The sequence below is a fragment of the Mustelus asterias genome, chromosome X (genome assembly GCF_964213995.1).
Source record: "Mustelus asterias chromosome X, sMusAst1.hap1.1, whole genome shotgun sequence".
Taxonomy (NCBI): domain Eukaryota; kingdom Metazoa; phylum Chordata; class Chondrichthyes; order Carcharhiniformes; family Triakidae; genus Mustelus; species Mustelus asterias.
This window is the reverse complement of record NC_135834.1, coordinates 16,544,275-16,566,217: the sequence shown is the minus strand read 5'-3', so window position 1 is coordinate 16,566,217 and position 21,943 is coordinate 16,544,275. Positions and strand designations below refer to the sequence as shown.

The following is a 21,943-nucleotide window of genomic DNA, read 5'->3' as shown; positions in this document are numbered from 1 at the left end:
TCACATGACACACACACGCTACAAATGTCAAATTATGCCACTTTCAAGTTGTATCTTTTTACTTCCTGCTCTCCATCTGAGACATCCCTCATCCATCAAACATCTCCTACCTGAACACCCATCCTGTTTCTCAATCCACTGGTAATATTACACTTGCTCCAAGCTTTGCGCGGTAATTGGCTCCAGAGCTCAATGATTAGAGCTCTGATCATGTAAACCAGGATCCAGTAGCAGATGGGAGCTGTAGGGAAGACTCTGAGGGACTGAGATGCGAAACAGACAGCTTTGATGAGTGGGCAATACGACAGATGAGGTGTAATTTTGGAAAATAAATGGATATTCTCTTCTTCGTAAAAATAGGAAGAGCAGGACATATTTGAAAAGGTGAGAAAGTTAAGAGTTGATATTCAAAACAAAATAGTTTTATTTGTACAAGGAATGCATAAATCTAGCATGCAGGTGCAGCCAATAATTAGGAAGATAAGTTACCTTTTGGTCTTTATTGCCGGCAGATTGGAGTCCAAGAATAATGATGTGTTGCTGCTGTTGTACAGGTTTTTTTCTGTTGAGATCACATGTTGAACATTCTGTGTAGTTCGGATGTCCACATTTAATAAGGGATATGCTTGCATTGGAAACGGTACAGAGAAGGTTCACCAGATTAGTCCCTGGGATGAGAGAATTGTCCTGTGATGATGAGTAAATTGTGTTGAAATTATTTAGTGGTTGGGAGTGGGGGGAGGGGGGGGGCGATCTCATTAAACCTACACAATTCTGATTGGGTTTATAGAGTGGAGGCTGCGAGATATTTTTTCTGCTGGTCGGTGAATCTAACCCACGGCGGCACACTCTCAGAACAAGGGGCTGACCATTTAGGGCTGTGGTGAGGAAAAATTACTTCACTCAAAGGGTTGTGAATCTTTGGAATTCCCTGTACCAGACAGTTATGGATGCTCCATTACCGAGCACATTTTAGGTTTCTGTCTCTCAGGAAATTCAGGGATATGGAGAGCAGATTCAAAAACTCAGTTGTAACCCGAGATCAGCCATGATTGTATTGAATGGCGGAACAGGCTTGATGGACCGAGTGTTCTAAGTTTTTTTTTCATTTTATTTATTATTAGTCACAAGTGAGGCTGAAATTAACACTGCAATGAAGGTCATGTGAAATTGCCCTTGTTGCCACAGTCTAGCGCCAATGCACCTAACCAGCACATCTTTCAGAATGTGGGAGGAGGAACCCCACGCAGACACGGGGAGAACATGCAAACTCTACAGAGACAGTGACCTAAGACTGGGAATCGCACCCGGGTCCCTGGCGTTGTGAAGCAGCAGTGCTAACCACTGTGCTACCGTACCACCCCAAGCTCATTGTGTCGCTCCAGCTCATGGACCTTGGCCAGGAAGCAGCCAAAGCACAGGTTGAGGCTCTTGAGGTGGCTGATTTTGGAGCCCAGGTTGTTCCGCAATGCCAGGATGACGGGGTTGGGCTCAGACAGGCCTCAGCACAGCAGCGGAGGCATCGCCGCCCGGTTCTTGGTCAGGTTGGGCTTCGGGACTCAGTGAAGCGGCCACAGGCCCTGGGAGGGTTACGAGCCAGACTGGACTGGGCAGGGCTGGGCCAGACGCCGCCTGAGTCTCAGAAATGGGAGAGCTCCAGGGACACATCCGCGCTGCTCAGTCACTTTGGGGCAGAATGGTCTACTCCTACTTGGTGTTCATGTGAATGTTAAAGTTAGTAATGACTGAAGTGAATGATTAAACATATCGTTATCTCCAGTTGTACAAGTTTGTGAAAAATATGCAGGAAGAATTGTCCAAAATTCTGTTTGGATTTCAGCACAGGGAGGAGGGAGAGTGTGTGGGACGGGGATTTTCAACTTTGAGGAACAAGACAGGAAATAAATGGTCCATAGAAACTAGAATTGTCTGTTTTGAATATCTGTCTTGTACTGGCAGTGATGACTTTTGTTAATTCCTTTTACAGAGAATTAGAAGGGGAGGATTTGCAGACGGGAGTTTCAAGCAAACGTCACATCAAGATCTGACAGTTGTACAATTCATCAGGACCTGGGTATCACTGGCCTTTGAATGTGGAAGGAGAAACATTTGTCTGCTCTGTGTGGAGAAGAAGATTTCAAACATCACTGTGACTGGAAAAGCACCGAGGCACGCACACACCCGAGTGAGAATGTTGCAGTGAACTGACTGTGGAAAGAGCTTTAACCAGTTACACAGACTGAAATACAAATCACACCATTCACAACGGGGAGAAACTCTACACGTGTTCTGACTGTGGACAAGACTTCAACTCTCAAATCTGGAGGGACACAAGGGCACCACGCCATGGAGAGACCATTGAAATGTGAGGATTGTGGGAAAGGATTCAGTTACCCATCCAAACTGGAAAACCATCAGCGAATTCAACTGTTCACCGGCTCCCAGTGTTGGAAGGGATTCACTCAGTCAGCCCACTTACTGAAACACCAGCAGTTTCATACTGGAGAGACACCGTTCAACATCTCCGATTGTGGGACGAGATTTACTCAGCCATCCGACCTGCTGAGACACCAATGAATCCACACTGGGGAGAGACCGTTCACCTGCTCTGACTGTGCAAAGGGATTCACCCAGTTATCCCAACTTCAAATATACCAGAGAATTCACACTGAGGAGAGACCGTTCACCTGATCTGACTAATCTCCGGTAATTTCATCCAAAGTGCACGGAGACAGATGACGGGAAATTTTCAGTGCGGACTGGGATTATTTTTCAGACGATGGACAGCATTTCGGTAACGAGACAGTGGCTCAGGAAGGAGTACCAGACATGATGTAATAAATTAAGCAGATACCCTAGATACGTGGTAGCGTGGCCGAGCGGTCTAAGGCGCTGGATTTAGGCTCCAGTCTCGATGGAGGCGTGGGTTCAAATCCCACCGCTGCCAAAAGTTCTGCTGCAGTATGCAAAGCAGTATTTTTGTATGAGAGACAGTGTAAATTGCAAGACGAGTGGGAATATTTGCTATGCTCCTCTGCTATGATTTTGTATAAATAGCATCAACTTCTTTGTAAGGGCTGTAGTTTGGGCCGAGCGGTTAAGGTGATGGATTTTAAACCAGGTTACAATTGTGGCAGAATTCTTTATTCTTGCACTTCAATCTTCTGGTAATAAAGACCAAAATACCCATTCGCCACTTACAAATTTCTCACCTTTTTACTTTCACGAATTCTCTCTTTCGGCAAGACCATCAATCGGCTTAACTTTCACTTCAGCGAGGATTGAAGTCACGACCCCTGGTTTACAAGGCCAGTGCTCTAACCACTGAGTTTTGAAGCCAACCACTTGCTAACGTTTACAGTAAGTTTACCATAATCCGTGAAGCGAGGAGCAGGCTAAATTTTCTGGTGCGTGATATTTGATGACTGTGGAAATGTCAGGAATGATGTGGAGATGCCGGCGTTGGACTGGGGTGAACACAGTAAGAGTTTTTAACAACACCAGGTTAAAGTCCAACAGGTTTATTTGGTAGCAAATACCATAAGCTTTCGGAGCGCTGCTCCTTCGTCAGATGGAGTGGAAATGTGCTCTCAAACAGGGCACAGAGACACAAAAAACAAGTTACAGAATACTGATTAGAATGCGAATCCCTACACCCAGCTAGATCTTAAAGATACAGACAATGTGGGTGGAGGGAGCATTAAGCACAGGTTAAAGAGATGTGTATTGTCTCCAGACAGGACAGCCTGCAAGCCCAGGAGGCAAGCTGTGGGGGTTACTGATAATGTGACATAAATCCAACATCCCGGTTTAGGCTGTCCTCATGTGTGCGGAACTTTGCTACCAGTTTCTGCTCAGCGACTCTGCGCTGTCGTGTGTCATGAAGGCCACCTTGGAGAACGCTTACCTGAAGATCAGAGGCTGATTGCCCGTGACTGCTGAAGTGCTCCTCCACAGGAAGAGAACAGTCTTGCCTGGTGATTGTCGAGCGGTGTTCATTCATCCGTTGTCGTAGCGTCTGCATGGTTTCCCCAATGTACCATGTCTCGGGACATCCTTTCCTGCAGCGTATCAGGTAGACAACATTGGCCGAGTTACAAGAGTAGGTATCGTGTACCTGGTAAATGGTGTTCTCACGTGAGATGATGGCATCCGTGTTGATGATCCGGCACATCTTGCAGAGGTTGCTGTGGCAGGGTTGTGTGGTGTCGTGGTCACTGTTCTCCTGAAGACTGGGCAGTTTGCTGCGGACAATGGCCTGTTTGAGGTTGCGCGGTTGTTTGAAGGCAAGAAGTGGGGGTGTGGGGATGGCCTTGGTGAGATGTTCGTCTTCATCAATGACATGTTGAAGGCTCCGGAGGAGATGCCGTAGCTTCTCCGCTCCGGGAAAGTACTGGACGACGAAGGGTACTCTGTGGAAGGGGGTGGGGGGGAGGGACGGGGTGTAGGAAGTGTGTGGACGGGGGGGAGGGGGTGGGGAGGCGGGGGGCGGGGGGAGGGGGCGGCGGGCGGGGGGGGGACGCGGGAGAGGGGGAGGGGCGGGACAGGGGGGTGGGGGCGGGGGGGAAGGGGGGAGGGGGGGTGGGGGCAGGGGAGACAGGGGATGGAGGGGGGAGGTGGGGAGGGGCGAGCGGAGGCGGGGGGAGGGGCCGTGGTGAGGGGGCGGGGGGCTGGGGTGGGAGGGGGCAGGACAGAGGGGGGGATGGGGGGTGGAGGGAGCCTGGGGGGCCAGAGGGGGTGGGGGTGCGTAGGGGGGTGGGGGGGCAGAGGGGGGTGGGGGGGGCGGAGGGAGGCCAGGGGCGGTGGAGGGTGGTGGGGGGGTAGAGGGGGCCAGTGGAGGAGGAGAGGCAGGGTGGAGCGGGTTGGAGGGAGGGCCAAAGGGGGGTGGAGGGGGGGCGGAGGGGGTGCGCGGGGGCAGGGTGCGCGGGGCAGGGGGCAGGAGGGGGCGGGGGGAGGGGCGGGACAGGGGGAGGGCGCGGGAGGAGGGGGGGAAGGGGTGGGGGGTGGGTGGGGGGTGGGCGGGAGTGGGCGGGGGAGGGGTTGGAGGGAGGGGGCGTGGGGAGGGGTGGGACAGGGGGGGCAGGGCGGGGGGCAGAGGGGGGGCGGAGGGGGGGAAGGGGGGCAGGGAGGGTGCGGAGGGGGAATGGGTGGGCAGAGGGGGTGCGGGGGGGGCAGGGGCGCAGGGGGGGTGCAAGGGTTCAGAGGGAGGGCGGGGGGCGGGGGAGAGGGCGGGGGGAAGAGGGGGTAGGACGTACAGAGGAGGGCGGGGGCAGGGGGCAGGGGGCAGGGGGCAGGAGGGGCGGAGGGGTGCGGGGGGCAGGGGGCAGGGGGGAGGGGGTGGGGGGACGGGGTGGGGGGAGGGTGAGGGGGCGGGCAGGAGTGGGAGGGGCGGGACAGGGGGGTGGGGACAGTGGGGGAAGGGGGGTGGGGGGGACGTGGGGGTGGAGGGGAGACTGGTGGAGGGGCCAGGAGGCAGAGGGGGGCAGGGGGCAGAGTGGGGGGCAGTGGTGTGCGGAGGGGGGGGCTGAGGGGGCGGGGGGGCAGAGGGGGGCGGGGGGGCGGACAGTGAGGGAGGAGGGAGTGTGGACGGGGGTGGAGGTGGGGTGGAGTGGTGGGCGGAGGGGGTGTGTGGGGGTGGAGGGGGGCCGGGTCGGGGTGGAGGGGATAGGGGGGGTGGGGGGGATGGGGGAGGGTGCCAAGGGGGGGCGGGGGGCGGAGGCGGGCGGATGGAGGGGGGGCAGGGGGGCAGGGTGCGAGGGGGAGGGGGCAGTGGGCGGGAGGGTGTGGGGGGAGCGGGTGGGGGGGAGGGTGCGGGAGGTGAGGGGGCCGGGGGGAGGGGGAGGGGCGGGACGAGGGGACGGTGCGGGGAGGGGGGGGAGGGGGCGGGGGGGCAGGGGGAGGGGGAATGGGGAGGGGGCATGGGGAGGGGTGGGGGGCGGGGGGGCAGGGCAGGGGGGCAGAGGGAGGGCGGAGGGGCGGCAGAGGGGGGGCAGAGGGGGGGGCGGGGGGCAGAGGGGGGCGGCGGAAGGGGGGCAGAGGGGGGAGGGGGTGGGGGAGAGGGAGCAGGGGGCGGGAACGGGCGGGGGAGGAGGTGGGGGAAGGGTGCGGAGGGTGAGGGGGCGGGGGAAGGGGTAGGGGCGGGACGGGGCAGCAAGGGGTGGGTGGGTGCAGGGGGGAAGTGGGTGGGGTGGGGTCTGGTGAAGGGGTGGGGGGAGGGGGTGGGGGGGAGGTGGCAGGACGAGGGGGTGGGGGGAGGGGGCGGGCGGAGGGGACGGGGGAGGGGATGGTGGGAGGCGGTGGGGGGCAGGGGGTGGGGGGGCGGGGGGGAGGGGACGGGGGGCAGGGGGGTAGACGGGGTGGGAGGGGCGGAGGGGGCGTGGGGGCAGGGGGAGGAGGCAGGGGGTGGGAGGGGACGGGTGGAGGGGGCGGGGGGCGGGTGCGGAGGGGGGGGGAGGGGGAGGGGTGGTGGAGGGAGGGCCGAGGGGGCGCGAGGGGGGGCGCGGTTGGCTTTGGAAACAACTTCTCAGTATGTACATTGTCAAACTGTATCCTAATTTCAGACTTTTCAACAGGAGCCCCTCTCATTATTATAAACTGCAGGGAGAACAGACTTATCCCACTGAATCTCTCCTCCCAGAACAAATGCCTGGTAATGGGAATAATTCCAGTGAACCTTGGTTACACACAGACAGCGAGACAATAGAGGGAACAAAGCGCAATAGAGAGGAAAAATTCTGAATGGTCTCATTCTGTGGTGTAATCATTTTGTGTTTCTCTGTGTCACTCACTCTGAGGCCATGAGCCGCAAAATATTTTCCCATTTAGTTTGTCCTGACCACCATTCTATCAGAGTCCTTTCCTGTTGTTCTGTTTCCTCCCTCCTGGATATCATTTGTTTAAAACTTGTCTAAAGCATGTCTAACCAATCCCAGTTGTAATGAAACGTCATGGAGATGACAAATGTGCTTTGTTTCCCTGTGCACACACACTGCTTGATTCATCTTTCAGTGCAGTTTTCTGCTCAGATTTGAATTGCAACTTAATTCCAATCACGGCAGATTGTGAAAATGTGATTGAATATTAAAACTAAAACAACTGTAATTGTTGACTATTAAAAGAAAACTATCTTGTTCACTACTGGTGGTACGGTGGCACAGTGGTTAGCATTGTTGCCTCAAGGCCCCAGGTTCGATTCTCAGCTTGGTGTAACTGTCTGGGTGGAGTTTGCATTTTCTGCCAGTGTCTGTGTCGGTTGTTTTCGGGTGCTCAGTTTCCTTCCACACTCCAAAGGTGTGCAGGTTAGGTTGATTACACTTCTGACAGCAACGTGATGGAGGCCCGTGCATTCTGATTGTTGTATCAACTAATGTAATACTTGTATTGTTGTTTTAAGAAGAAACAGCTGGACTCGAAACTTTAACTCGGTTTATCTCTCCAAAAATGCTGCCACACAACCTGAGAGTTTCAAGTACTTTGACTTTTAATTTCAGATTTCCAGCATCTGAGAAGTTTTGTACTTGTATTAATTTTATATCACGACACTGTGGATCCAATGTTCATTCAGAGCAGAAACCTGGAGGTGAAACCCTCTGAAGAGAATCACACTGAGGGCAAAGCCCTGGAAAGTTCCAGAAAACTTACAATGAATCCCTTTTCTTATTGTAAAGTCACATGAGCAGTCTGGGAATGGAGGGATACAAACGAATGGTCTAGTTGGACCAATGAGCGGCACAGGCTTGGAGGGCCAAAGGGTCTGTTTTCCTGTGCTCTTCTGTTCTTTGTTTGTAAAAGGAGTTGTTTGTTTATGGTTAAAAGACGGTGTGTTAGCTGTTGGTATTGTGTTTATATTATAGCTTGCTGGTTTATAGTCGTGAGCTGTTTGCAAACTTGGAAGGTTTGATGTGGATAACACCCAATGCACTATTACTAGCTGTTTGTTACTGTGCTATGTTGTTTGTGCTATTGTATAAAAAATGGTATGTTTATTGTTGATATTGTGTTATATCGGGTGTTACTCTCTATAATTTATTATTGTGAGATGAGCAATTTCCATGAAGCAGAGTCAAAACCACCCCATAGGCCTCAGTAAATTCCTCCCCGTGCGCCTCCCTTTGATTCCTGTCTGAGGGTCAAAGTGTATTTCCATCTGTCTTACTTGGGGCTAGTGCAAGAACTTTTGTCCTGGCTGGGACTTGTGTGAGAGGTGATGTTCTAGTTGAGACTCGTGTATCCTAGGAGGTGCAACCCAGGAAGGTGCAACTCCGGAAGACTTAACCTATGAAGATGTACCCAGGAAAATGTAAGTCAGGAAGGTTCAACCCCGGAAGGTGCAACTCAGGAAGGTGTAACCCCAGTAGGTGTGACCGTGGAAGATCTGGCCCAGCGGGTTGGAACCTTGGAGTTATATGGATGAGCTATTTGCAATCCCGGAAGGCATAACCCCTGAAGGCAAAAGCCCTGGAAGGTGAAGCCCCCAGAATGTTGCAAGATAACTTACAGTGGACTGTGTTGTTACTTACAATGAACTCTACTGTTAATTATAATGGACTCTTTTGTTGCAAAAGGGATTGTGTGTTATTGTATTATTAGGTCTCGGTATTGTATTAGATTTTTGGTTTATTGCTTTCTGTCTTTTTGCATAATTTGTGGCTCGGAAGGTGTCCCCCCCGGACTTAGTAACACCAGGGAGTTGGGGGTTGGGGTGGGGGTGTAACCTCCGGAAAGGGAAAATATTGGAAGGTGAAGCCCCGGACAGAGTAACCCCGGAAGGTCTCAATCCTCCGGGGGGAAATCCAGAAAAGGTTGTGCCCAGACAGAGTACCCCGGAGCCCCCCCCCCCCCCCCACCTACGGCCCACCCTGGCCAATAATCCAGAAGGGAGGGTCCGGGCAGAGTAGCTCCAGGGTGCCACCCACCCCCACCCCCCCCCCCCCACCTCCGCACCCCCCTCTCCCCCAACAAGGGGAAATCCGGGAGGCGAGGCCCTGGAGGGTTGCAGATAATTTACAATGTTCATTTTTAGTGTAATAGACTTGTTTGCTACTGTGGCAAGGAGGGTATATTATTGTGTCGATATTGTGTTATTAGTTGTTGTTTTATAATTTATCATTGTGGATTGCCTGTAGCCCAGATGGTGTAATCCTTGGATAGAGTAATCCCAGACAGAGCAATCCCCAGTTAGAGCCAAGCTAATCTGGTGGCCAAAAATCCAGAAGGTGAGAATCCAGAGGGTGAAACCCTGGAGGATTGCAGATGACTCACAATGGTAATTTCATTGTGACAGAGATGTTTGTTATTATATTGTGGTGTAAACCTTGGAAAGTTCAGTACCGAGAGCACAGCCCCAGAGGTGAAACTTTCAGAAGAGGAAAATACTGAGGGCAAAGTCCTGGAAAGTTCTAGATAACTTACAATGAACCCCTTTCTTCTTGTACGGGAGTTGTTTGCTATTGGTTAAAGGATAGTGTGTTAGCTGTCATTATTGTGTTTATATCATAGCTTGCTGCTTTATAGTCGTTGTGAGTTGTTTGCAACCTTGGAAGGCCTGTTGTGGATAACTCACAATGCATACTAGCTGTTTGTTACTGTGCTATGTTGTTTGTGTATTGCATTTAAAATGGCATGTTTATTGTTGATATTGTGTTATATCGGGTGTTATTCTCTATAATTAATTATTGTGAGATGGTATTTTATTCTGGTTTGTAACTTGAAAGTGTAATGTGTTTTCTATTTGTAAACTGTTTGATAAATAAAAAGATTGACTCACACTGATGGCTTTTGGAAACTCCTTTTACAGGGGATTAGAAGGGGAGCATTTACACACACAAAACAAGAGAAATGCTTGTCTCTGCTCAATTTCGATCCTGGACTGACTGTGATTTTCTTTTTTTTTGCAGGATATCACAATCAGGATTTGAAGGGAGGAAGCTCAAACCAAACATCAGATCAAAACCTGTCAGAGTCATTCGATTCGTCTGAACCTGAATATAAGTGTGTCTGTGGAAAAACAGTCACAAACTGTGTGTGTCTGGAAATAGGGAACAGAGATTTGAAAAGGATGAGAATTTTTTAATGGAATTGTTGTTTACCTGGGAGCCTGCGTAGGTTAGTGAGGACAGGGTTGGGAGCCTGCGTAGGTTAGTGAGGACAGGGTGATGGGTGAGTGAATTGCACTCAGTGCAGTAGAGAGTGATTTAGATAAGCTCAAGTTTATCACACGTTGAATTTGGGAAGATAGCTGATCAAGTCTAGATTAAAGAAAAGGAATGAATGAAAGTTTGATAAACATCTTGGCTTGGAATTTTTTGCTGTTTCTTTACAGTCACTGATCAAATTTCAGGATCTCCATCCCAAACAGTACTGTATTTGTCTCTACACTGCAAAAACTGCAGAGTTGAAGAATGCAGCTGACGACCACCTTCTTAAGGTCAAATAGTAATGGGCTATAAATGCTGGCTCAGGCATCGATGCCCAAATACTCTAAATTTCTTTTAAAATAGATATTTCACCATGTTTCTAAACAGTCTGGTTCAGACTCAGAGTTACGAGGGAGAGGAATGTTGTGAGTGTGCATATAATGGAGTCTGTAGTGGGGCTGGTGATACTGGCTTCAGTCTCCCCAATAATTCAGTGGAGGAAATTTCTGTTTATCCAGCACTGGCTGTCAATCCAGTTGGGACAATGTGTGACTTGGAGGTGAGGTTGTTCACATTCACATACAAACCTGGTCCTTCTAGATAGTGGAGATAGGTGGTTTGGGAGAGTCTCTCTATATGTCTTTCTCCTCCCGCCTCTATCTTTTTCACCACACCCACTCGCCCTCCACATGCCCACCATTCGCATCGAAGCCCAAGTCTAATGTAGATCCAGGCCAGTTGGCAGGTTCCTATCCCTGCAGGACATTGGTGAACCCGTTAGGTTTTTACAACAGTGTTCGCGGTCACTTTTTCCTGGTGCCAGCTCCACAAATGATCAGATTCATTTAGCTCAATTTCACAATCTGCCTTTGTGTCTTTGCTCTGATAGGTGTACATCCCCAGGTGGGTCATTGTTCATTTGCTTGTATTAACTGTGGAATTACCAATGATTCAAGTCAGGGACCATCACTCATTTAATGAGGCACTTGAAGTTTTACTGTTTGTGATTTTGTGTGTTCATTTCGACTCCGTATTTTCTGTTTTCAACCAATTTCACAGGGTTGTAGAAGTGGTGGATCTGCAGTCAGGAAACTGACAGCAAACATCACATTAGGATCTGACAGAGTTTCTCAGTTTATCGCACATTCCGGCTGATTGCTGTTGACTTGTGTCAGATTATTAAAGGCTCCTGCAGCGCCACCTCCATTAATAATGGTCACTCGAAGCCATATTTCAGATGGGGAAACAAACCCATCAATGATTCTCTCTTCCCTGGCTCCATGGTGAGTGAGACAGGGACAAGCAGCAGGATTTTACCCCACACTTTCCAATCACCCGCTCCCGACTGAAAGCGGTGTCTGCAGCTTCAATTAGTGGGTTACTGCCCATCCCAGGGACACAAGATACTCCAACCAGGGTCAAACCTCCCAATACATCGATCACAGACTCAGGAAAATGCACATAGATTATATCCTGCTCACTAAACCTCCAAACAGCATTTACACAATACTCGAGTGAGTGAAACTTTCTTTGTACTTCTTCCCTTGTGTTCAGCTCCTGTGACCACATGTAACTGAGAAAATTCTGTGAGATGTTTTTCTTTGTCATTCAGCCCGAGATTTGGACCCAGATCTGGGAGATATGTGCCAGTGCGAACAGTAAAATCTGACCCATTACCACCCAAATTTTACCTTGCATCACCATTTTTATTTTTGCAGCCTATCTCTGTGTCTCTTTTTTCTCTGGGTCTATTCGTGACTTATTGCGCCATGTGACATTTTCTGCTGTGATGTGAAATGACACCTGTCACTCCACTGATTCTAGCAGAGCTGTTTTACTCCAGGAATTAATTCGGGCCTGTTTGAACTGTTTGGTGGACAGCACTAAATCTTCATTGTCTGACTGGGTGGCATGGTGGCACAGTGGTTAGCACTACTGCCTCACAGTGCCTGGGACCTGGTTTGATTCCCAGCTTGGGTCACTGTCGGTGTGGAGTTTGCACGTTCTCTCCATGTCTGTATGGGTTTCCTCTGTTGTGCTCTGATCTCCTCCCACAGTCTGAAAGATGTGCTGGTTAGGTGCATTGGTCATGCTAAATTCTTCCTCAGTGTACCCGAACAGGTGCCAAAGTATGGCGACTGGTGGATTTTCACAGTAACTTCACTGGAGTGTTAATGTAAGCCTACTTGTGACACTATTTTTCTTAAAAAAGGAATCGAAGCTAGGCCGTGGCAGTGAGAGTGCTGAATCCTGACCACCAGGGGAGATGCTTCAGACTTTTCTAATCCATCTTATCAATGATACATTTGATTCTTATGATTCACTAGAGACAAGCTCTGTTAATGTCAAAAATATCACATTCACTGTGTCCATGTGAAAGTCCCCGGTTCAAATCTGGGGAAAACATTACCAACTCTTGCTGTTTTAATGTCCCACAATTTAAGTTTCCTGTTGAATGCCACCTTAACATGGAATAAATCCAAGTGCTGAGTACTTGTTCTTCACCATCAGAAATGTGTTCTTTCTGCTAATGGTGAGTGTTTGGAGCATGTGGGGCTGGAATTATTGCTGCTTTTCTGCTTTCCCCTGTCTCACTCACTGTGGAGCTGAGGAGGAGAGAATGATTAATGAGCTTCATGAAATAATCTCATAGATTTCTAATTGGTTATATACAGATATCTGTTCAGTCTAATAGCACATGTGAAATAAATATATTATACTATGTTTAAAATAGACATTTGATTAATTAATCCTTTGGAAAAGGCGGGCTAACATTAGAGCCAGTAAGGCTTGAGATAAATTCTTATTGTTGCTGAGGTCACCAACGACAATCAGGAATTGTGTTACAATGAATGATTATGGGGAGAAAACAGAGAAGGCAAACCCCCCTGAATGGTCTTGAACCACCAACCTTTCGGTTAATAGCTGAACACACAAATAAATTATGCCACAGAGACTTATGAAGAAATGGCTCTGGAGACGTCAGTAAGTTGATGATTCCGATTGCCACAGCCAGAATCAATGTTCCAACATCTTGAAGAACAGGAAGGTGTTTTGACTGTCCCTGCTCAGTCGGACAGTTCACCCTTCATTCTCCTCTGATTCCGGTTCCCGAAGAGTTTCGAAAGATTCACAAAGCTGCAGACTGGGTTTTCTGGTTTGGTTCTTTCTTCATTTTCCCCAGCTACGAACTGGCAATAGTTTCCACAATCTCTCAATCCTCTGCCTCGCATCATGTCCAGGGATGAGGTAATTCAATTCTGTGGAGAGATTATAGAGACTGGAATTATTCTCTTGAGAGCAAAGACGGTTGAACTTAGATTTCATAGAGCTGTTCAATATTATGGGGATACATTGTCAGCAACCGGAAACATTCACTCAGTTTCCCCCTCCATAGAAACTCTTTGACCTGCTGAGTTTTTCCAAAATTTTGTGTTTTGAGGTGGGATTTTTAGCATCTGCAGTATCTTATTTTTGGGTCACAGTGGATCAGTTTTCTCTGACTAATCGTTCCCTGTTTAAAGGTGAAGAAGCAGCTTTTAAAGAATGTAAACTCACTGTTAATTCCTCCTCAGTAACAATTTTAAACAAAGTTTGCAGGCGGGATTGAAACGGGGACTTTCTCCTGTAAAGTTGCAGTGATAATGAGTGTCCTGGGGAAATGAGTGTGAATTTCCCAGCCCCGGACACAGGGGAACTGACCATCCATCTCTTGCTCTAATTCCCAAACAGAAAATGCTGCCAATAATCAGCAAGTCAGCCTGAGTCTGTGGCTGCTCTCACCATCTGAGACCATCACAATGCCCGGCTGATTGACAGCACCTCCGGACCAATAGGAAAAGAGGGGCAGGGCTGAGAACCGTGAATGAGGGGCGGGGCTTGGAGTGGACCAATAGGAAAAGAGGGGCGGGGCTGGAGGACCGAGCGAGAGAGGCTTGTCCTCCAACCAATCGGAGTGAATGAGGGGTTGACTGGAAGTGGAGCATGCGCAGTGTTAGTAATGGCGGTGGGGAGAAAGTGATCTAATCTCCAATCGGTAAGTGGGTGAAATGGCGGCGAGGAGGGAGCAATGGACCCGCCGGGTGGGGGCAGAGCTTTATAAACATGTTGTGTAAACCGCAAACCCAGAATTAAAGAATTCCCCGTTTGCACCGAGCAGAGCCCAGTTTTTTCCCCTTTTCAGGCCCGAGTATACGGAGGCCATGTTTCCAGCCGGCAATGTGCGGTTGTGTGCCTGGGCCGTTGCCATCTTTCTGAGGGGCATTGTAAGCATGCTTCGTCCCCAATTTTGTTGGGGGCAATGTGAGGACAGCACATGCCTAGTCCCCATTTTTGTTGGGGGCAAGGTGGGGACAGCGCATGCCCAGTCCCCCTGTTGGGTCAATGTTCTTCAATGTTGGGAACAACTGGACAGTCTGGCTTTGTTTCCCATGGAGGAGAGGAGGCTGAGGGAGGGAAATCTGATAGCGGTGGACAAAATAGATTGGGTAAATCGTAAGAATCTTTTCCCCACGGTAGATCAAGGTGAAGCGTAAGTGTTTAAAGTTTATTTATCAGTCACAAGTAAGGCCTACATTAACACTGCAATGAAGTTACTGTGAAATTCCCCTAGTCGCCACACTCTGGCGCTTGTTTGGGTCAATGCACCTAACCAGACTCGAGGAGGAAACCGGAGCACCTGGAGAAAACCCACACAGACACGGGGAGAATGTGCAAACTCCACACAGACAGTGACCCAACTTGGGAATCGAACCCGGGTCCTTGGCACTGTGAGGCAGCAGTGCTAGCCACTGTGCTACCATGCTTGACGGAAAATCACCCAGGGGGTTATGAAAATGTGGAACGCGCTTCCTGAGTGGGTGGTGGAGGCAGGAACTCTCACAACAGTTAAGAAGCACCTGGACAAGCACTTAAATTGCTGAGGTCTAGTAGGCATAGGCCCAATGCAGGTAAATGGGATTAGTATAGATTGTATCTTGAGGGTGGTGACAGGGGTAAGGGGGATGGAGGGCAGAGGGGTGGGAAGGCAGGGGTGAGGGGGATGGAGGGCAGGGGGGTGTGGAGGGACGTGGGAGTGTGCGGAGGGAGATGGGGTCTGTTGTGAGTGGGTGTGGAGGGGGATGGGGCAGGGTGGGGGGTTGTGGAGGAGTAAGTCCTGTCCTGATTCGATCTACCAAAATGCATTACCTCGCATTTATCTAAATTAAATTCCATCTGCCATTCATCAGCCCACTGGCCCAATTGATCAAGATCCCGCTACAATCCTCGATAACCTTCATCACTGTCCACTATGCCACCAATCTTGGTCATCTGCAAAATTACGAACCATGCCTCCTAAATTCTCATCCAAATCATTAATATAAGTGACAAATAACAGTGGACCCAGCACTGATCCCTGAAGCACACCACTGGTCACAGGCCTCCAGTTTGAATAACAACCACCCTCTGTCTTCTGTCATCCAGCCAATTTTGTATCCAATTACTACCTCACCCTGGATCCTGAGAGATTTAATCTTGTGCAACAATCTACCATGCGGTACCTTGTCAAAGGCCTTGCTAAAATCCACGTGGACAACATCAACTGCACTGCCCTCATTGACCTTCTTGGTTACTCCTTCAAAAAAACTCAATCAAATTTGTGAGACATGATTTTCCACTCACAAAGCCATGCTGACTGTCCCTAACCAGTCCTTGCCTCTCTAAATGCCTGCAGATCCTGTCTCTCAAAATACTTTCCAACAACTTACCCACCACAGATGTGAGTCTCACCGGCCTGGTTGACTCAAGTCGGACGCGGTGGACTTGAGGAAGAGCTCTTAGAATGCTGTCGGGATAGTTTCCTCGAACAGTATGTTACAGAACCTACGAGGGAGCAAGCTATCTTGGATCTGGTCCTGTGTAATGAGACAGGTAAAATTAATGATCTTCTTGTGAAGGATCCTCTTGGAATGAGTGATCACAATATGGTTGAATTTCTAATACAAATGGAGGGAGAGAAAGTAGGGTCCCAAACCAGTGTCCTCTGCTTGAACAGGGGGGAGTAGAATAGGATGAGGGCAGAATTGGCTCATGTAGACTGGGAGCACAGACTAGTTGGTAGGACAACTGAGCAACAGTGGCGGATTTTTAAGGAGATTTTTCTCAGTACTCAGCAAAAATATATTCCTGTGATAAAAAAGGAATGTAAGAAAAGGGATAACCAGCCGTGGATAACTGAGGAAATAAAGGAGAATATTAAATTAAAAACCGATGCATACAGAGTGGCCAAAACTAGTGGGGAATTAGAAGATTGGGAAAGCTTTAAAAAACAACAAAGAACTACTCAGAAAGCGATAAAGGAAATAAAGATAGATTATGAAACTAAACTAGCACAAAATATAAAAACTGACAGTAAAAGTTTTAACAAATATATAAAAAGGAAAAGAGTAACTAAAGTAAATGTTGGACCCTTAGAAGACGAGAAGGGGGATTTAATAATAGGAAACGAGGAAATGGCCGAGGCCTTAAACAAGTTTTTTGTGTCGGTCTTCACGGTAGAGGACACAAATAGCTTACCGAAAAATGATGGTCGTGGGACTGTTGGGGGTGAGGTCCTTAAAACGATTACTATTACTAAGGAGGTGGTGCTTGGTAGGCTAATGGGACTAAAGGTAGACAAGTCCCCGGGCCCGGATGGAATGCATCCCAGGGTACTGAAAGAAATGGCAGAAGTAATAGCGGATGCGTTGGTTGTAATTTATCAAAATTCGCTGGACTCTGGGGAAGTGCCGGCTGATTGGAAAACAGCTAATGTGACACCACTGTTTAAAAAAGGAGGTAGACAAAAGGCGGGTAACTACAGGCCGGTTAGCTTAACGTCCGTAGTTGAGAAATTGATGGAATCCATCATTAAAGAAGAAATAGCAGGACACCTGGAAAAAAATGGTTTGATCAAGCAGATGCAGCATGGATTCATGAAAGTCGTGTTTGACGAATTTACTGGATTTTTATGAAGATGTAACGAGTACGGTTGACAGAGGGGAACCGGTGGATGTGGTGTTTTTGGATTTCCAGAAGGCGTTCGATAAGGTGCCTCACAAAAGGTTGCTGCAAAAGATTAGGGTACACGGAGTTGGGGGTAAAGTGTTAGCGTGGATTGAGGATTGGCTATCTAACAGGAAGCATAGAGTTGGAATAAATGGGTGCTTTTCTGGTTGGCAGTTGGTGACTAGTGGCGTGCCGCAGGGATCGGTGCTGGGGCCTCAACTGTTTACCATATACATAGACGATCTGGAGGAGGGGACCGAGTGTAGGGTAACAAAGTTTGCGGATGATACAAAGATGAGTGGGAAAGCGAATTGCGTGGAGGACGCGGAAAGTCTGCAGAGAGATTTGGATAGGCTAAGTGAGTGGGCGAGGATCTGGCAGATGGAGTATAACGTTGACAAGTGTGAGGTTATCCACTTTGGAAGAAATAATAGTAAAATGGACTATTATTTAAATGGTGAAAAATTACAACATGCTACTGTGCAGAGGGACCTGGGGGTCCTTGTGCATGAATCGCAAAAACTCAGTTTGCAGGTGCAGCAGGTGATCAAGAAGGCAAATGGAATGTTGGTCTTTATCGCGAAGGGGATGGAGTATAAAAGCAGGGAGGTCTTGCTGCAATTGTACAAGGTACTGGTGAGGCCGCAACTGGAGTACTGTGTGCAATTTTGGTCCCCTTATTTGCGGAAGGATGTATTGGCCTTGGAGGGAGTACAGAGAAGGTTCACCAGGTTGATACCCGAGATGAGAGGGTTAGCTTATGAGGAGAGATTGAGTATATTGGGCCTGTACTCGTTGGAGTTTAGAAGGCTGAGGGGAGATCTTATGGAGACATATAAGATAATGAAGGGGCTAGACAGGGTAGAGACAGAGAGATTCTTTCCACTTAGAAAGGAAACAAGAACGAGAGGACACAGCCTCAAAATAAGGGGGAGTCAGTTTGGGACAGAGTTGAGGAGAAACTTCTTCTCTCAGAGGGTAGTGAATCTCTGGAATTCTCTGCCCATTGAAACAGTGGAGGCTACCTCGTTAAATATGTTTAAGTCACAGGTAGATAGATTTCTGATCAATAAGGGAATTAAGGGTTATGGGGAGCGGGCGGGTAAGTGGAACTAAACCACTATCAAATCTTATTGAATGGCGGGGCAGGCTCGAGGGGCTAGATAGCCTACTCCTGCTCCTATTTCTTATGTTCTTATGTAGTTCCCAGGCTTTTCCCTGCAGCCCTTTTTAAACAAAGGCACGACATTTGCCACCCTCCAATCTTCTGGCACCTCACCTGTGGCTGTCAATGTTTCAAACCTCTGCTAGGGGACCTGCAATTTCCTCCCTCGCCTCCCACAACATCCTGAGATACACTTCATCAGGTCCCGGGGATTTATCTACCTTGATACGCTTTAAGACTTCCAGCACCACCTCCTCTGTTATATGTACACTTCTCAAGATATCACTATTTATTTCCCCAAGTTCACTAACATCCATGCCTTTCTCAACAGTAAATACTGATGAGAAATATTCATTTTGGATCTCACCCATCTCTTGTGGATCCACACATAAATGACCTTGTTGATCCTTAAGAGGCCCTACCCTCTCCCTCGTTACTCATTTGCCCTTTATTTATTTGTAGAAGCTCTTTGGATTCTCCTGTGCCTTAGCTGCCAAAACAATCTCGTGTCCCCTTTTTGCCCTCCTGATTTCTCTCCTAACTCTACTCCTACACACCCTATACTCTCCAAGGGATCCACTTGATCCCAGCTGCCTCTGCATGTCATGTGCCTCCTTCTTCTTCTTGACCAGGGCCTCAATATCCCGAGTCATCCAGGGTTCCCTACTTCTACCAGCCTTGCCCTTCACTCTAAGAGGAATGTGTTTACCCCGAACCCTGGTTCACACACTTTTGAAAGCCTCCCACTTACCAGATGTCCCTTTGCCTTCCCACAGACTCCTCCAATTAATTTTTGAATGTTCTGATACCATCAAAATTGGCCTTGCCCCAATTTAGAATTTTAACTTTTGGGCCAGACTTATCGTTCTCCATAGCTATCTTAAAAACTAATGGAGTTATGGTCACTGGTCCCAAAGTGATCCCTCACTAACAATTCTGTCACTTGCCCTTCCTTATTTCCCAAGAGGAGGTCAAGTTTTGTCCCCTCTCCAGTCGGGCCATCCACATACTGAATGAGAAATTCCTCCAGAATACACCCAACAAATTTCTCTCCATCCAAGCCTCTAATACTATGGCTGTCCCAGTCAATGTTGGGAAAATTAAAATCTCCGACTATTACCACCCTATTTTTCTTGGAGATATCTGTAATCTCCTTACACATTTGCTCCTCAATTTCCCGCTGACTATTTGGGGGCCTATAGTACAACCCTATCAAAGTGATTTCCTCCTTCTTATTTCTCAGTTCTACCCATATAGACTCAGTGGCCGAACCCTCGGATATATCCCCTCTCAGTACGGCCGTGATGCTTTCCCGAATCAAAAGTGCAACTCCCCCTCCTCTCTTACCTCCTGTTCTATCTTTCCTAGAGCATCTGTACCCTGGAACATTAAGCTGCCAGTCCTGTCCTTCCCTTAGCCCTGTTTCAGTCATAGCTATAATATTCCAGCCCCATGTACTCATCCATGCCCTGAGTTCATCTGCTTTGCCCGTCAGGCCTCTTGCATTGAAATAAATGCAGTTTAATCTGGACTTTCCTTGCTGTCTGTCCCGCTTTTACCTGACCTGTCTGGTACTAAGATTACTGACACTGCCTTTACTATTTAATGTGCTCTCTTTAAATTGTGTGCTGTCTTCGACCTTCTCTTCTATCTCCCCACTGCTTTGGGTCCCACCCCCCTGCCAAACTAGCTTAAACCCTCCCGAGTGGCTCTCGCAAATCTCCCTGCCAGAATATTAGTTCCCCTCCAGTTCAGGTGTAACCCGTCCCTCTTGAACAGGTCACCCCTTCCCCAGAAGAGATCCCAATGATCAAAATCTGAATCCCTGTCCCCTGCACCAGCTCTCAAGCCACGTATTCATCTGCCTAATCTTCCTACTTCTACTCTCGCTAGTACGTGGCACCGGCAATAGTTCAGAAATTACTACCTTCGAGGTCCTGCACTTTAGCCTTCTGCCTAACTCTCTATATTCACTCTTCAGGACCGCATCCTTTTTCCTACCTATGTCATTGGTACCAATATGTACAACGACCTCTGGCTGCTCACCCTCTCCCTTAAGAATGTCCTGCAACTGCTCAGAGACGCCCTTGACCGTGGCACCAGTGAGGCAACACACCATCCTGGAGTATTGACCGCAGCCACAGAAACACCTGTCTGTGCCTCTAACTAGCGAGTCCCCTACTACTACAGCTCGCTTGCTCTTTGCCCGACCCTGCTCTACAGCAGAACCAGGTGTGCCACAGGCCTGTCTGCTGCTGCTGGTATCTTCCCCTGAGAGGCCATGCCCCTCAACAGTATCCAAAATGGTGTACCTGTTTGAAAGGGGAATAGCCACAGGAGACTCCTGCACTACCTGCCTACTTCTCCTGGTAGTCACCTATCTACCTGACAACCTGTGGTGTGACAACCTCCCTGTAACTAGTGTCTATCACACTCTCTGCCCGCTGTATGATCCGCAGTGTGTCTATCTGCCACTCCAGCTGAACAATGCGGTCTGTGAGGAGCTGCAGCTGAACACACTTCCTGCAGACGGAGTTGTGAGGGAGACAAGATTGCTCCCTAATTTCCCACATCTGGCAGGAGGAGCATTCCACTGCCCTAATTGCCATGCTGCCCTCATAAAGGTAAAAGGATAGAGTCTCAACTCCCCTTTCCCTTGTTTGTGGTCCTCACCTTGACTTTTTTAATATCCAATTCAATCCAATCAAACTCCAATTCAAAGTCTCAACAAGTGAGACATTCCAGACCCAAGCTGACAAGACATGGCTCTCACCTCCTGTCTTGGGCTTGATCTACATGATCCAAGCTGATTGGAGCTGGCATTGCACCTCCTCCAAGGCTTGATCTCACTTGCATCTTAGCCAAAAGGCCGAGATGCCGCTTTTAAAAATTGCTTCAAATGAAGCCAAAATGTAACCTAATGACTTCAACCAAGTACAGCACAGCAAAACTACTCTTGATTTTAGCCAAAAGGCCGAGAAGCGATAGATTTTTTTTTGTACTTTTCCAATTCAATCAAATCAAGTCCAATTCAGAGTCTCAACAAGTTGAGACATTTCCGATCCAAGCTGACAAGACAGGGCCTTCACACCTGTCTTGGGCCTGATCTACATGAGCCAAGCTGATTGGAGGAGGGGGAGGATTCCTCCTCCAAAGCTTGATCTCATTTGCATCTTAGCCAAAAGGCCGCTTTTAAAAATTGCTTCATATGAATATGAAGCTTAAATGTAACCCAATGGCCTCGACCAAGTGCAGCATCCGATCCATACTACACTTGATCTTAGCCAAAAGACCGAGAAGCGATAGAGTTCGAGGAGGAAATAGGGAGGGAAGGGTGCTCACTCGAACGTAGATGGTGCCTTCCGCAGGTCCACCTTTTGGTAGCAGTGACTGCGCCTATGCAAATCTTCCCTGCAACAGCCAATCAGCGTCACCGCTCTGCTGCCCTCTACTGGACTCACTCAAAGGGTCGTGAATCTGGAATTCTATACCCCAAAGTGGAGTGGATGCTGGATCACAAATGTAAGGAGGAAACATGTTTTTTTTATTTAATATAAAGGCAAAATACTGCGGATGCTGGAATCTGAAACAAAAACAGAAAACACTGGAGAAACTC

At 48.7% G+C, this 21,943-nt stretch overlaps 2 protein-coding genes and 1 non-coding gene across 3 annotated transcripts in view; all 3 read left to right on the top strand.

The window, feature by feature from the left end:
* LOC144481854 (uncharacterized) overlaps nt 1–21,943 on the top strand; it is a 302,744-nt gene that overhangs the window by 193,314 nt on the left and 87,487 nt on the right. The gene's annotated exons all lie outside the window — the stretch shown is intronic.
* trnal-uag (transfer RNA leucine (anticodon UAG)) lies at nt 2,866–2,947 on the top strand. The gene has a single exon. It is a non-coding gene; the product is annotated as a tRNA-Leu (tRNA).
* Nucleotides 14,108–21,943, top strand: part of LOC144481958 (uncharacterized) — a 34,471-nt gene continuing 26,635 nt past the window's right edge. Inside the window, exons 1-2 of the mRNA XM_078201153.1 lie at nt 14,108–14,172; nt 15,850–16,046. The gene's annotated coding sequence lies outside the window, so the exon portion shown is untranslated. The remainder of the gene's footprint in view (nt 14,173–15,849; nt 16,047–21,943) is intronic.